The 14,607-nt window shown below is 43.0% G+C and overlaps 1 protein-coding gene and 1 long non-coding RNA gene across 3 annotated transcripts in view; one reads left to right on the top strand and one right to left on the bottom strand.

The window, feature by feature from the left end:
* zfhx3b (zinc finger homeobox 3b) overlaps window positions 1–14,607 on the top strand; it is a 446,200-nt gene that overhangs the window by 376,241 nt on the left and 55,352 nt on the right. The window lies entirely within an intron of this gene.
* The window catches only part of LOC132406960 (uncharacterized), a 46,249-nt gene continuing 42,663 nt past the window's right edge, over window positions 11,022–14,607 (bottom strand). The window contains exon 3 of the long non-coding RNA XR_009516319.1: window positions 11,022–11,503. This is a non-coding gene — a long non-coding RNA (uncharacterized LOC132406960). The remainder of the gene's footprint in view (window positions 11,504–14,607) is intronic.

Below are 14,607 nucleotides of genomic sequence, written 5' to 3'. Positions count from 1 at the left end.
CAGTTGTGATGAATAAATATCTGAGAATGACTTACATTATTTTCTATTACCTGTGTGTTCTTGTCTCACCTTTAAACAAAACTCATTTGGCTTCACGTGCCCTTATTCTGTGCTCTGTAGCATCTGTTTCATCCGAAGCAAATAGGTCAGGCTATCCCTGGATGCCTTTATCCATGTTATTACCTTCTAAACCATAAGGATAGCAGTATGAAATTTATACTTACAGTGTGCAAATATCTTTCAAATTTCAATTTTCTCATATCCTAAACTATTCGACAGGAATGTAATATCTGCATAACTGCAGTCATTCAAGTAACTGCATCAAGTAACATCTGATAGCATAACAAGCTTCATTTATAATACTCTCCACATAAGCACTTTATCCACAAGAGTATCCAGCAGCACATTTAAGTGGTACAGATGAGTGCACTGTTTAATGAAACAGGTTATATCCAGGTAACCTTACATACCTCTCAGCAGAGTCTGCTTGAACAAGATGGACAATATACAGCTGTGGTCTCTTTCCCCCCGACCTTCAAACCAAAAATGAGATCTGGCGTGGAGCTGCCAAAAATCATACCCATTACTTGGCCTACACTGATGCTGTGGGGGTACAAGGTGAGAGCCCACACAAGTCCTGCCCAACCAAATTTCAGTTTTGTGGTAACCTGTCATCACACAAGTTGCCTTCCTTTTGAAGAGCTCAGTTCTTTTTGCCATTACTGACAGCAACCTGAACTATTTTTAGTTGAAAATTGGTGCCGAGGCCAATAAACAAAATGAATTATATCCGGCATCTCCACAGTGATAACAGCAGTCAGTGATTAAAAGGTTAAAGTGTTGCACAGCAGTGAATTTTTATTATTAATAAGTGAGAGAAAGGCAGGCAAATTTATAGCCACAAAAGTTTATTAGTTTACGGTATTGTATTATAGGCACACGATGCTGAAAACATGGGACTTACGGAAAATGGCATGAATTAATAATTACCTAATTGGCTCTTGGATTTTTTTTCACTGTGAGATGGAAGTTTATGTGATGCCTGTGTCAAAAGTCTGATGTAGATGAAAAAGAGAGAAAAATAACCCCCACACTCCTGTGGGGTTGTGTTCTGGGTAGGTTTTCTGTGTGGCTTTGGTATAATGTATGGTGCTACAACAGATTGTTGTATGTGTGGGTAATGTCAGCCTGCAATGTAATCATTTTTGACGCCTGATCTTTGATTGAGACTGACACTTTAATGTCTGGAGCTGTGCAAGAGGTCAGATGTGGTTAACCTGGCTTTCTAACCTCCCTATACTTGCAAAAGCAATGTCATTTAATCAACCTAAATTTAACTCTTTACGATCTGGGGACCAGTAAGACGATGGCTTTTTGAAGTGTCAGTTTCAACGCTTGTGGCGCAAGCAGTAAAGTAAAAGAGTGAGGTGTATTTCAAGAACATTGTGAGTGGGATGATGGCCAATCCAATACACCATGTAGTACCCTAAATAGGAGTACTTGCTCTTGTGTGATTACTGGAACTTTAGAAGGAACATGTGTACTGCACCTTCCCTAGTTTGCATGCTATACTCAAAGCTCAGTGGTACAATGAAGCTGGTATTCCCTTTGATGTTTATTACAAAGTAGTTAAACTGAAAAACCAAACTCGTGCAGATGCTCTAAGAATGTGCCCTCCATTATACTCGTTTTTAAGAGTCCAAGTAATCTGTCAAATGCACGTCCATTCAGAAAACAAATAAATTGACTGGTGCCTCTCATTCAAAATTAATTTATATTTGGCCAAGTCCTGTGGCATACTTTGCCCACTCCTAATTTTTTTTTGAAAAGTCTGCTGTTTATTTAGTCATGAAAGTTAACTGTTGGAATCACTTATTTGTTCTGTTGTAAAACTGTGCAAGGGAGCAGCAGCATCAGAGTACAATAAAAGTGCTGTGGTACAATTGAGATACACCATTTTTCAAAAAAAGCAATAGGTTAGTTCGATTTACTCACTTGACATATAGTTCAGTAAGCCAACAGAATAAAAAGGTACGTTCTGCTGGCCTTTAAGGATTTTCCATTGCTGCCATTTACTTCCAGTTTGGCACACACAGAGGATGGTAAACTCTTCCACGGCTTCAACACTGATTTTGCTGTGTCAGCTGGCACGAGATGGACATCATTTTAAAGGCAGACACATGTGCCTCGGACCCACAGAGAAAAGGCATGCATGGAATAGTTGGCCAGCAGGTTGGGAAAATTAACTTAAATCAGGTCTTAAAGAAAAGCATCCGTCTGAGGTGTGAAGGCACCCTTCCGAGGACATCTCAAACAAGAACACCATATGGATGCGGTAAATTAAAAATATAACTTGAAAATTTAAACATAGTGTATGTGAGTTGTGCTCTCTGATGAAAGATTTCAGTGGAGATGGACAGTTTTACTTCCAGCCACATTCCTGCAGCATATGTTTCCTTGACACTAAATTTTTGCAGTAACTGTTGTCCTGTTTGACCTGTTCCGGCCACATCTGGGACTCAGGCCTCTTCTCTCATTTATTATTTATTCAGCCAAATGACAATCGCTCAAGGAACTGAGTAAAAAGGTGTGTAGTTTGAAAGGACATGAGTGAAAAATTGCATTGTGTTTGTGGATTTTATTCAGTTAGTCTGAAGTAGATCCAGAGTACACAGTAGTGTTTAGATGATGACGTTTATTTTCCTGGCAGGAGAGAATTCTGAAGCTTCTGATGTATGACTGTCTCAATGTTTATTCTGGGCCTCCTCCATCATTTGAAGTATCCAGATGTCATGCATTATTTTTATTAGGTGCAAACAGATAATTATCATTAAGCAGAAGCGGATTTTCAGAGGAGGCAAAATGCCCTTTCAGTTGGCCCTCTCATTTTGAAAAAAGAGGCTTGTCCTGGTCTTGCCCATCTGTGAGTAGTCAGGACACCCATATGCAGAATGTTATGGGTTCCCCCTTTAAGGAAAGATGTTCCGGAAAACAGAGATAGGTTGTTGAATCCTCCAAGGATTTGTTTTATGTAGTTTAGAATATTTAATGTTTATTGAAATGGTGTAATATTTTAATATTAGAGTTAAATAGGCTTTGGTCAATTAACTGCTTTCAAAAATTGTTGATAGAGGATGTGTTATTGAGTTCATTATTTATTTTAATTCCAAAGCTTGAAAGTGCATCTGTCCATCTCTAACTAACTGATATGATTAAGCAAAGATATGGAATTGTCAAAACTGAAGTTTTTGTAAGTGATCCATTCCTAAGCCGTTATTGGTTGTTGTTCCATCACTTCACTTGGTATGGATGCGAGGTCTAGCTCTGATTTCATTCCACCCACAGTGGCATGCCAGGTTCAATCAACTCATCTTGATCGTCCCATGACTATCCACAGGCAGTTTGTGAATTTGTAGTTTTGGAAAAATTGTTAATTTTTTTTAATACATTGGTCACGTAGTGTGCGTGTCCTATGACACAGCTATTTCCAATAATACTTTGCCGTCACATTTTCCTCATTGTACTCGCTTAATAATACCACAGTTGTTCAACAATACCATTGTCCCATGACTCATTAGGACCCATGCCATGCAAAACATTTACAGATGATGTGCAAGTGCCTCAGAGATAGGAAAAGGACATGGACAAGCAAGACCAAATGCAATCTCTAGGCGTAACAGAGTTACAGGCTAAAGATAATTGAACCAAGGTGTGTTGATATAATTAAGTCATTTTCAAATCATTAAACTTACATTTTATTGCTATATTTACTTTGCTTCGATATTTCCATTATATTAGTAATGGAAAATGCCAATGTAAATGTATCATGCTGCAAATAATTCTCCCACCACTGGTGGTATTTTTGTGGATGGACTAATAATTAATTAATGAATCAAGCGGTTTATCTATTTATTGAGATGGTGAGGAATAGGCCCTTCCAGCAGTTCAAGCCACACCATTTAGCAGTTCCCCAATTTAATCCTAGCCCAATCACGGGACAATTTTCAATGACCAATTAACCTACCAACCAACTGGTTCATCTTGGCTTGTGGGAGGAAACCAGAGGATCTGGAGGAAACCCACACAATCACAGGGAGAACGTGCAAACTCCTTACAGGCAGCGGCTGGTATTTCAAGTTGTGCTAACCACTACGCTACATTAATATCACATAGGCAGTTTCCATTAGAAACATCCAGAAGGAACTTATAATAGAAATGACTGCTTGATTAGTTTTATGAGATCCTTTAGATACAGACTAATAAGTGGAAATTTTGAGAATTATGTCTTCCTCTTGTCTCTCTTGATACTGTTTCTCTGGTACTTCTTTGCTTCTCCTTTCTCAAGTGATTCTGTCAACAGGTTTTTGCTCCTCTGTCATATGTTTTTGTCTCCTAATGGCTTGGAGTTGATAGATGGCCTGGCCTGGACTGTGAGGGCAGCAGCTGTCACCTGTGAGGCTTGTGCGGAAAACATGCTTAACAGCTTCATTTCTGTTTAAATATTTGGGCTTCAACCTGCACACTGTTCCTTCACCTCAGTATTCCCATGCTCATCTTTATACTATGCACCAGCATTTCTTTTTTGGGCTGTTAACGTCTTTCCACCTTGCCATCACACCTTCATGTCACTCGCCTCACTCACTTGTCCATCTGCTCCCCCACAAGACCACTTCCCTGAGAGGGTGAGTTTTAGATCAAAGGTCCATCTAGCAACTCTAGCTCTAGCACCTCCCCTGCCTCCTCCAGTAAGATCTGTTGCCTCTAACCAGTTTGGACCACAGTTGAAAAAACATTAGAATGAGGGAAGAAACTGCAAAACTACTTGTACTTCCCTGTCCTTTCCACAGCTATGTCTCTGCCATTAACATTTTTTTTCATCTGCCACCCAAAACAGGCAAAGCAAATAGTTTCAAGTTCCAGCTTCTGTTCCTCCAACATAAAGCTCACTTTTCATAAAGGTATGTTCTTGTTTCCAGTCACTCCCTGTGTCTAGAGTGCGTTTATTTATCGCTGTCTTCACACTGAAGTACATGGAGCAGAAAACAAAAGATACAACTGTACAACCAGAATGCTGTCATTTTTTTTTCTTCCTCTCATGAGCACAGCCTTTTTACAAAATAAATTTCCTTTCATTCTGGCAATGCTATTGCCATATGTCTCCCAGTTCTGCTTGAAATAATTTAGAAAAACCTTTGAATTGAAAATACAGGGAGCTAAAGGAAACTATTCCTCATTTTCAATAAATGAATGAACTGATATATCCTGGGCCATTGGATATGCCAATTGTTCTGACAATCTAAATTTAATTTGCAGCACAACAGCAGACCCATATTTTTGAGAGAGCTATAAACCCCAAATAAGCATTGTTAATGTTCCATCTTTGATTCTTGTATCTTCCCACTGTGTTTTACTCTCATTCTGAGTGGAATTGGTTCAGTTTTCAGATTCTCCCTTGATCCAGATGACCCAGGTGCCCGGTAGTCAATTCCAAGTACAAATCCCTAATAAAATAATTATGTCCCCCCACCAGCCCCCCCCCACCCCAAGTTACGCAGATTTACTGTTATGGCTGACAGAATTGACTGGAGAAGGGTCTTTGACCTGAAATTTTAACTCCGTTTTTCATTCCACAGATGCTGCCTGACTTGCTTAGTCCTTCCAGCATTTTCTATTCTTAATGTCAGATTGCAGTTTTGTTTTACTTTGGACAAATTTTACTTTTTGTAGTAAAATATGTAATATTTGAACTTGTACATTTTAATTAAACCTTCTTACTTTGGAAAGTGGAAGGTTCGGTTATGAAATAATTCCAACATAGAAAGGTTTAGAATGCATTAAGAAACTGAGGACTCCCTGGCTTTAAACGGAACAGCAGGGGTGATGAGTTTATGTAGATTTTTTCCATTCCAAATGTAGGCATGGGGATTTATGATAGATGAAGCTGATGCATACCTTTCAATTTCCAGGGAATTTCAGTTCTAGAGACTTCAGACCTCAAACTGGTATGTACCAGACAGACGGTCATTTGAAGCACCTCTTAGTCCAGCTTTTTATTTATTAGTTTCTCTTGAAAGTGATCCAAAGACAGAAGTATGTATCAACATCAAAACTGATAGTTTAGATGTTTTATTCTCTCTGGATTACGAGGTTATTCTTACAATAGTCATTTGCCAAATTTTTACCCTTTGGATAATTAGTCTGTTTCTGGAGTGTCATTATAATTGCAGGCGATGCCAAATAACCTTTCCTCGTTTAATCCAACATTAGTTTGAAAATAGCTGCGGAAATGTAGCCAGGAAGTGGGTGCTAGAAAGAGGGAGCAGGAGTATTGCTGAGGGAATGGTCTTTGCTCAAGGCTGAAAGGGGAGAGGAAGCTGTGTTTGGTGATGGCGTTTCATTAAAGGCCGAGGACGTTACAGAGGATGAGTCATTGAATGTAGAGGCTGGTGGGGTCGAAGGTGAGACCGTGAGGAATTCTGTCCTTGCTCAGGATGGATTGAGAGGTGACCTCATGAAGTCTGACAGCTGACTTTGATCCTATACCCACTTGATCCAGCAAAGTTCATTGAATAGAAGACAGAACCTTTGCTGAAATTCCTCTGCTTTGCCATTGGTTACCAATCAGAAGCACTAATTAGCTTGTGTTCCCTTTTCCTACATCCGAGTCCGTGAGAAGAATCAGGACGGTCACACTTCCTCCATCGCTATTTCCCCCCGGTCTGGAGTAATAATGCTTTCAGATTCTCTCATTTTGATTGAGAAAATGAATCTGGGATATTGTTCTCCCTTCACGTCGTGAGTAGAGAGTAAAGTTAGAATCCCGTTTGCAAATCTCTTGGATGATCTGGGAACCTCAAGAAGTTGAGAGTATGTGGGCAGTGGGCGAATCAGCCCTCTTGTGCTTTTTGATCTCGTCATTTGAGATTCAGTTTCACGCGACCCTGCCACTTTGATCTGGCCCACGCTTTCATTAACCAGGTCCAACATTTGCCTTTGTTGAATCTTGCCCCTCCTGACATAGGACATTGGGTTTCTGGGGGTTTTGTAAGGGTTAATCAGGCTGTACTTCAAGTTTGTGGGGCTGAAGCCAGGGTTAATCGGGACGTGCCTAGGGTTTGTGGGGGTGTGTGCCCCTTTTGGACTTTAGCATTAGGTTTGAGTGTTGGGCTAGTGGATATATATGTGTGGCTGGAAGAGGTAAGGCTGCAGAGTTTTGAGTGGGGATGTATGAGGTGCTATGGCGGATAGGCTCGTGTGGTGAAGCCAAGTTAATGTGGCCCAGGCCTTTCATTATCGTGGTCCAACACCACTTGGTTCACCGAACCGGGTGTGCACTGGGACACATCGTCAATAATGCATCCTCGGATCGTCAGGTCTTTCGGGCCTTTAATCATTAGGATCCCTCCCCGAGGTGGCCCAGCAGGGTCCCCTCAGAACCTGCTTGTGCTTTTCCCATGGACCAAGATAATGAGAGGCATGTAATTCTAAGGGTAATGATATTTTTAAACATCATTACCTGGCATCTGTATGCCTGGGATTGCAAGGGATTAATTGACAGTGATTACTGGGCATTCAGAATAACTGCACTTGAGTTTAGTACTGACTTGTTGTCTGTAGCCCCATCTTAGGTTTAATTTATTCCCCCCTCAGCAGCTCATATCATGCACCCTTTGTACACCCTGATGTCGGGTAAAGGCAAGGACATTACTTGGGACGAGGAGGCCATGCCGCTTTCGTTGAAGCCAAGGAAGCCTTGGCAGATGCCACGATGCTGGTGCACCCCAGAACGGACGTTCCAACCGCCCTCACGGTGGACGCATCTAACACGGCAGTCGGTGGGGTGCTGGAGCAGCTCATCGAGTGGGGCTGGCAACCCCTGGCATTCTTCAGCAAGCACCTACGACCACCTGAGCTCAAGTACAGTGCTTTTGACCGGGAGGTGTTGGCACTGTATCTGGCAATCTGGCATTTCAGGTGGTTCACGGACCACAAACCGTTGACCTTCGCGTTCACGAAGGGGTCCGATCCCTGGTTGGCTCGCCAGCAGCGACATCTGTCCTACATCTCCAAGTACACTATGGACATCCGTCTCTGGAAAGGACAGCATCGTGGCGGACACACTCTCCAGACGAACTGTTCAGGCCCTGTCCCTGGGGGTGGACTATGCAGCACTGGCAGAGGCGCAGCAGGCAGACGATGAGATGCCCAGCTACAGGACCGCAGTCTCGGGTTTGCAGCTGCAGGACTTTCTCATAGGCCCAGGTGAGAGGACCCTCCTGTGTGACGTGGCTACCGGCCAACCTCGCCCCATCATCCCGGCAGCCTGGAGGTGGCAAGTTTTCATACGTGGTTTGGCGCACCCATCTATCAGGACAACCGTCCGGCTGGTTCCCAGCAAGTTCATGTGGCACGGACTTCGCAAGCAGGTCAGTGAATGGGCCAGAACATGCGCGCAGTGCCAAACAGCCAAGGTGCAGCGGCACACTAAAGCCCCGCCGCAGCAGTTTGAACCCACCCACTGAAGGTTCAACCATATTCATGTGGATATCGTGGGCCCCCTACCAGTGTCCCGAGGAGCGCGGTACCTCCTAACTATGATAGACCGGTTCACGAGGTGGCCAGAGGCGGTCCCGCTCACTGACACATCTGCCGATTCCTGCGCCCGAGCACTGATCGCAACCTGGGTAGCACGCTTCAGGGTACTGGCCCACATTACCTCTGACAGAGGCGCCCAGTTCATCTCCAGCCTGTGGTCAGCTATGGCCAGCCTTTTGGGGACACAGCTACACCACACAACTGCCTACCACCCACAGTCGAACGGACTAGTGGAACACTTCCACCATCACTTGAAGTCGGCTCTCATGGCCCGCCTGAGAGGACCTAACTGGGTGGATGAGCTTCCCTGGGTCCTGCTTGGAATTCGCACAGCGTCCAAAGAGGATCTGCATGCCTCGTCGGTCGAGTTGGTGTGCAGCGCACCCCTGGCCGTCCCGGGAGAGTTCATACCAGCCCCAAGGGGGCAAGAGGAAGAACCCGCAGCAGTCCTGGACAGACTACGCGAAAGGCTCAGCAACCTGGCCCCCGAACCAACTTCACAGCATGGACGAACCCCAACCCATGTACCCAAAGACCTGCAGGACTGTAAGTTTGTGTTTGTACGAAGGGGCGGACACCGGGCACCGCTACAGCAGCCGTATGAGGGGCCATTCAAGGTGATCAACAACAACGGGTTCACGTATGTTCTGGACATTGGGGGGGAGAGAGGAGGTTTTCATGGTGGACTGACTCAAACCAGCCCACGTGGACTTGGCGCAGTCGGTCGAGGTTCAGGCACCGCGGCGCAGAGGCAGACCTCCCAAACAGAGGCTGATCCAGACTGTGGACATTGAGGGGTGTATCGCCGGTTCTGGGGGGGGGGGGGTTACGTGGCGACCCACTTTCTGCACAGATGAACTGGCTCACAAATAGCCAGCGCACGGGGAGAGATTTTGGTAATGCATCTCTGACGTCATTTCTGCCCAGAGAGGGCGGGCGTTAGGGATTAAATGCCAGCGCTACGAAGTTTGAATAAACTAGTCTCGAAACGACTTACCAACTGCATGTTGTCTCTAGCTCTGTATGTAGTACATCGCTACAGTACTTACTTTGCCCACATATGGGTGGCCTTGCAGAAGGCATTATTTATTGCATGCACAAGCAAAGACACTCATTTACAGAGAACCCATCTATTATGAAATAAATACAATAAATCCTGCCGGAGTCGAGATCAGAGATGCGGGAACCACCTTCATATAGACTTGACATTAAGGACCCCATCACCCAGGACATGCCCTCTTCTCACTGTTACCATCAGTTAGGAGGTACAGAAGCCTGAAGCACACACTCAGCGATTCAGGAGCAGCTTCTTCCCCTCTGCCAATTCCTAAATGGATATTGAACCTATGAACATTACCTCACCTTTTTAAAAATATTCTGTTTTTGCACTACTATTTTTAATTTAACTATTTAATATACATACTGGAATTCATTTTTTCCTATATTTATCATGCATTGTACTGCTGCAGCTAAGTTAACAAATTTCACGACATATGCCGATAATATTAAACCTGATTCTGATTCTGATATCAGTGCTATGATAGTGGCAGTTTGTAACAGGACATGCCATCACTGGCCTTTTAAAAATCAGGGTGTAATTGTGTCATCAGTCAGTTTTTGTTTAAAAAATCACACACAATCTCTCTGGTCAGAAAAGGAGTTTTTAAATCTTGCTTGGTAAGGTACGTGAAGCTATTAATCTGTTAACTGCGTCAGCTTTTATGGCACCGGTTTCAATTCCCGCTGTTATCGGTAAGGAGTTTGTATGTCACTCCTGGTGACCACATGTGTTTCCTCCAGGTGCTTCAGTTTCCTCCCACATTACAAAGGCCTACAGACTAGTAAGATATTTGACCACATGGGAGTAATCGGGCAGCACTGATTCATTGGGCTAGCAGGGTCTGTTACCATGCTGTATGTCTAAATTAATATAAATAAATATTGATTTCAGAGAGAAGTATAGAATATTTTTCTTACAAATCTCCCTACATATCTTGTAGGAGTCATGTAAGCAATTAAATTATTAAATGTTAAAATATGTTCTTTCTCATATACATTTGATGCCACATTAACTGTTCTGTCTAGATTACAATTTTCGTTCAGTACCACAGGGCTCATTATACTCTCAGCAATTATTCAGCAACTACCTTGTTTAATTTAAGATGTGTTGAGGCCCTGTCATTGGAAGCCATTGCTGAAGTAGATTTTTTTTTCCTTTCAATTGATGTTTTCCAGCCTAGATTTTTATTCTACCAAAATATGGCTCCAGAAGGCCAGACTTTCAGCCATTTGCAGTTTAAATCTATCCATTTTACTGACCATTTAACTATTTCTGACGCCATAGTTGCATATCAGACTGAAGGATGTTATGATACTGCACCAGTGAAGACTATTACATACTTGTGATCTGTTTTAATATTCTCGTATCAAGTAATTTAACAGATCCTGTCGTAAGTGCACAACTCTATTTTGAGGGCTATTGATAATTCTGATTGTTTTATTTTGGCCAGGCCAAAGGAGCTAAGGTTGAAAAGTAGAGGACACAACTTGCACGTGGCTGCTCTCTTAATGTGTGGCACACTCCCATTCATGGATAACTTGTTGTACTCACCATATGCAAATTCATGGGTGGAAATGAGCTGAAGTTCTTTTAATGTTTTAAAGTTGTATTTCTTCTGTTTGTTTTTCCATCGTCCATATTCTGACTGCCCCAGTGAGCCTGTTGCACAATATGAAGCAGCTGTGTTTGCGTTGCACCCTCACACTTATCATATAACTGAGCTTTTTGGACCCATAATTTGTTGATGATGCCGTTGGCACTCTTGGATACCTGCCAGCTTCTTTCCATTTGCATTGTGTGGGCTGTGTTGCTGTAAGCCAGGGTGTTAAAGATGCCATTTACAATCTGCTAATTGGAACAAAAGAATACGTTAACATATGCCACAGACATCACCATATAATATATCTCTAATTATTTTATATTTACTTAACATCAGAACTGCTGAGTCTAAATTATGCCTGTATGAATGTATGAAACAGTATTGTGCCGATGACAATTAACAGTGATGGAAATTAATGTGTGAAATCTAATCTGGCGAGGGAGGGCATGAGGGGGTTGGGAAGAAAGTGTATTGTGAACCAGTTTATGCTCCACTCATTCAGAGCATTGCAAGTATACAGTTATTTGGGGAGATACTGAGCTCGGTGCTTTTGGAGCTGCAAATTAGTATCCGCACCACAAGTGTGCATTTCTCTGTTGCACTGGATGCAATATAGTCAATGAACATCAGTTGAGTAGGTCTGGAAAACAGCTAGATCATGGTGACAATCATACATCACTTCAGTATGATAGTACCTACCAGCTACATACTACTGTAACTGCTGGGAGTGTGTTCTGTCGCAGAAAGGACCCATGGGGCCCCATTTAAAGAGATTATCTATGATTAACAGGCCAGATGCTGACTGAATTCTTGTAGATGTTGCTTTGATTCAGCAAGTATATGGTGCTTTCTGTAGCTTCTTTTTAACATTGGGAATAACTGCAAGAGTTTTTGTGAGAGGCACTTAAGGATTTTAAATTGGTTCCCACAGATTGGCACTCCTTAATCATGACAAGGCTCCCAAAGCAGAACAAGAAAGAGGAAGGCTATGCCCATCTTTGATAGCAGCTGATCAGCTCTCTACTTGGGCTTTAGTTGGCAAAAAAAGGGTGAAATTTGCATTTTAATTAAAAAATCCTCATTGAACCCCAACTCCAAACCAGGGCAAGGACTACATAACAAGTGGGGGTAATACGCTCTAGGTTCCTCAGTGCCGCAGAGGAGATTTTTGCAGCATCTTGCAGCATTATGTAAGGGAACTCACTGAGATTCTCAATTAACAAAATTAGCTAATTATATTCCATTCTCTCTTGCGAGAAACCAACAAACAGAAAGAAAATATGACTTGTTCGGAGTTTAGTCTTCACAGAAGGATGCCACTAGCTGTATATAAATTGTTTTGTGAGCATCACATTGAACTACAATGTTCCGCACTCCTATATCAAGTTGTTGTATGACTTATTTAGGTATTGCCGTCCTGGCAGCAGTCAGCATGCTCTTGTATATCAACTACAGCTGGTGACTGAATGACAAGTGCAGCACACTGAGGCTTTGGTTTGTGGTCCTGGTGTATGACCATCGTTCACCTGCATATCATGCAATGAGAGCATTGCTTCCACCCAGAATCTGAGTGAACAGGTCACACATTAGTGTGCTAAAGCAACGGTTTCCAAATCTGGAGGAGGAGCCATGCATTGTTGCTATAACAGATATCAAGACACACGACACTCTTGTGTGTACTGACCAAGCCGGGTGTTGTTCTATTACAAGCATTTGCAGAATAGGAGCTCGAGTAAGAGAAAGGAAAAGGCACCACTTTTCCCATGTTGGCCAGGCAAGATTTCATCAGAGGACGATACCCATTAGCACTACAATTGCTCATTCACAAATGGTGCTGTTACTATACCTGTGCTACCAACCACTGCTCATTTCACTCAATTGTAATACAGAACTAGAATCAGGTTTATTATCACTCACATGTGTCATGGTTTTTTGTGTTTTATGACAGCAGTACAGTGTAATACATTAATAATTATTATACCTTATAAAATGAAATTAAAAAATTAAATGGTGCAAAAAGAGAGCAAAATACTGAGGCAGTTTTGATGGGTTCACAGACCATTCAGAAATCGGATGGTGGAGGGAAAGCAGCTGTTCCTAAAGCATTGGGTGTGCACCTTCAGGCTCCTGTCCCCTCCTCCCTGGTGGTAGTACTGAGAAGAGGGCATGTCCTGGATTGTGAGAGTCCTTAGAAAGGCACCAAAAGATAAAGTGTTTCAAACAAAATTCAGAAGTGGAATAATTTGCATGTTTCATCAAGAAGTCAATCAGTCTCCCTTCCGCATTCCCTAAGTACCCGTTTTCCATTTTTCCTTGTCTGCCCTGAAGTTCCTGCATTGTGCTGCCCTCGTTAGATAGAAACATAGAAAACCTACAGCACACTACAGGCCCTTTGGCCCACAAAGTTGTGCCGAACATGTCCCTACCTTAAAAATTACTAGGCTTACCTATAGCCCACTGTTTTTCTAAGCTCCATGTACATATCTAAAAGCTTAAAAGACCCTATCATATCCGCCTCCACCACCATTGCCAGCAGCCCATTCCAGGCACTCACCAGTCTCTGCGTAAAAGCTTTCCCCTGACACCTCCTCTGTACCTACTCCCCAGCACCTTGAACCTGTGTCCTCTTTTGCCAACCACTTCAGCCCTGGGGAGAAAGCCTCTGACTATCCACACGATCAATGTCTCTCATCATCTTGTACACCTCTATCAGGTCACCTCCCATCCTCCTTCGCTCCAAGGAGAAAAGGCCGAGTTCACTTAACCTATTCTCATAAGTCATGCTCCCCAATGCAGGCATCATCCTTGTAAATGTCCTCTGCACCCTTTCTATGGCTTCCACATCCTTCTTGTCGTGAGGCGACCAGAACTGAGCACAGTACTCCAAGTGGGGTCTGACCAGGGTCCTATATAGCTGCAACATTACCTCTCGGCTCCTAAATTCAATTCCACGATTAATGAAGGCCAATACACCATAAGCCTTCTTAACCACAGAGTCAACCTGCGCAGCTGCTTTGAGCGTCCTATGGACTCGGACTCCAAGATCCCTCTGATCCTCCACATTGCCAAGAGTCTTACCATTAATACTATATTCTGCCATCATATTTGACCTACCAAAATGAACCACTTCACACTTATCTGGCTTGAACTCCATCTGCCACTCCTCAGCCCAGTTTTGTATCCTGTCAGTGTCCCGTTGTAATCTCTGACAGCCCTCCAAACTATCCACAACATCTCCAACCTTTGTGTCATCAGCAAACTTACTAACCCATCCCTCCACTTCCTCATTCAGGTCATTTATAAAAATCACGAAGAGTAAGGGTCCCAGAACAGATCCCTAAGGCACACCACT

The sequence above is a fragment of the Hypanus sabinus genome, chromosome 17 (genome assembly GCF_030144855.1).
Source record: "Hypanus sabinus isolate sHypSab1 chromosome 17, sHypSab1.hap1, whole genome shotgun sequence".
Lineage (NCBI taxonomy): Eukaryota > Metazoa > Chordata > Chondrichthyes > Myliobatiformes > Dasyatidae > Hypanus > Hypanus sabinus.
The sequence above is the reverse complement of the archived record's forward strand: the minus strand, read 5'-3'. Positions and strand labels throughout refer to the sequence as shown.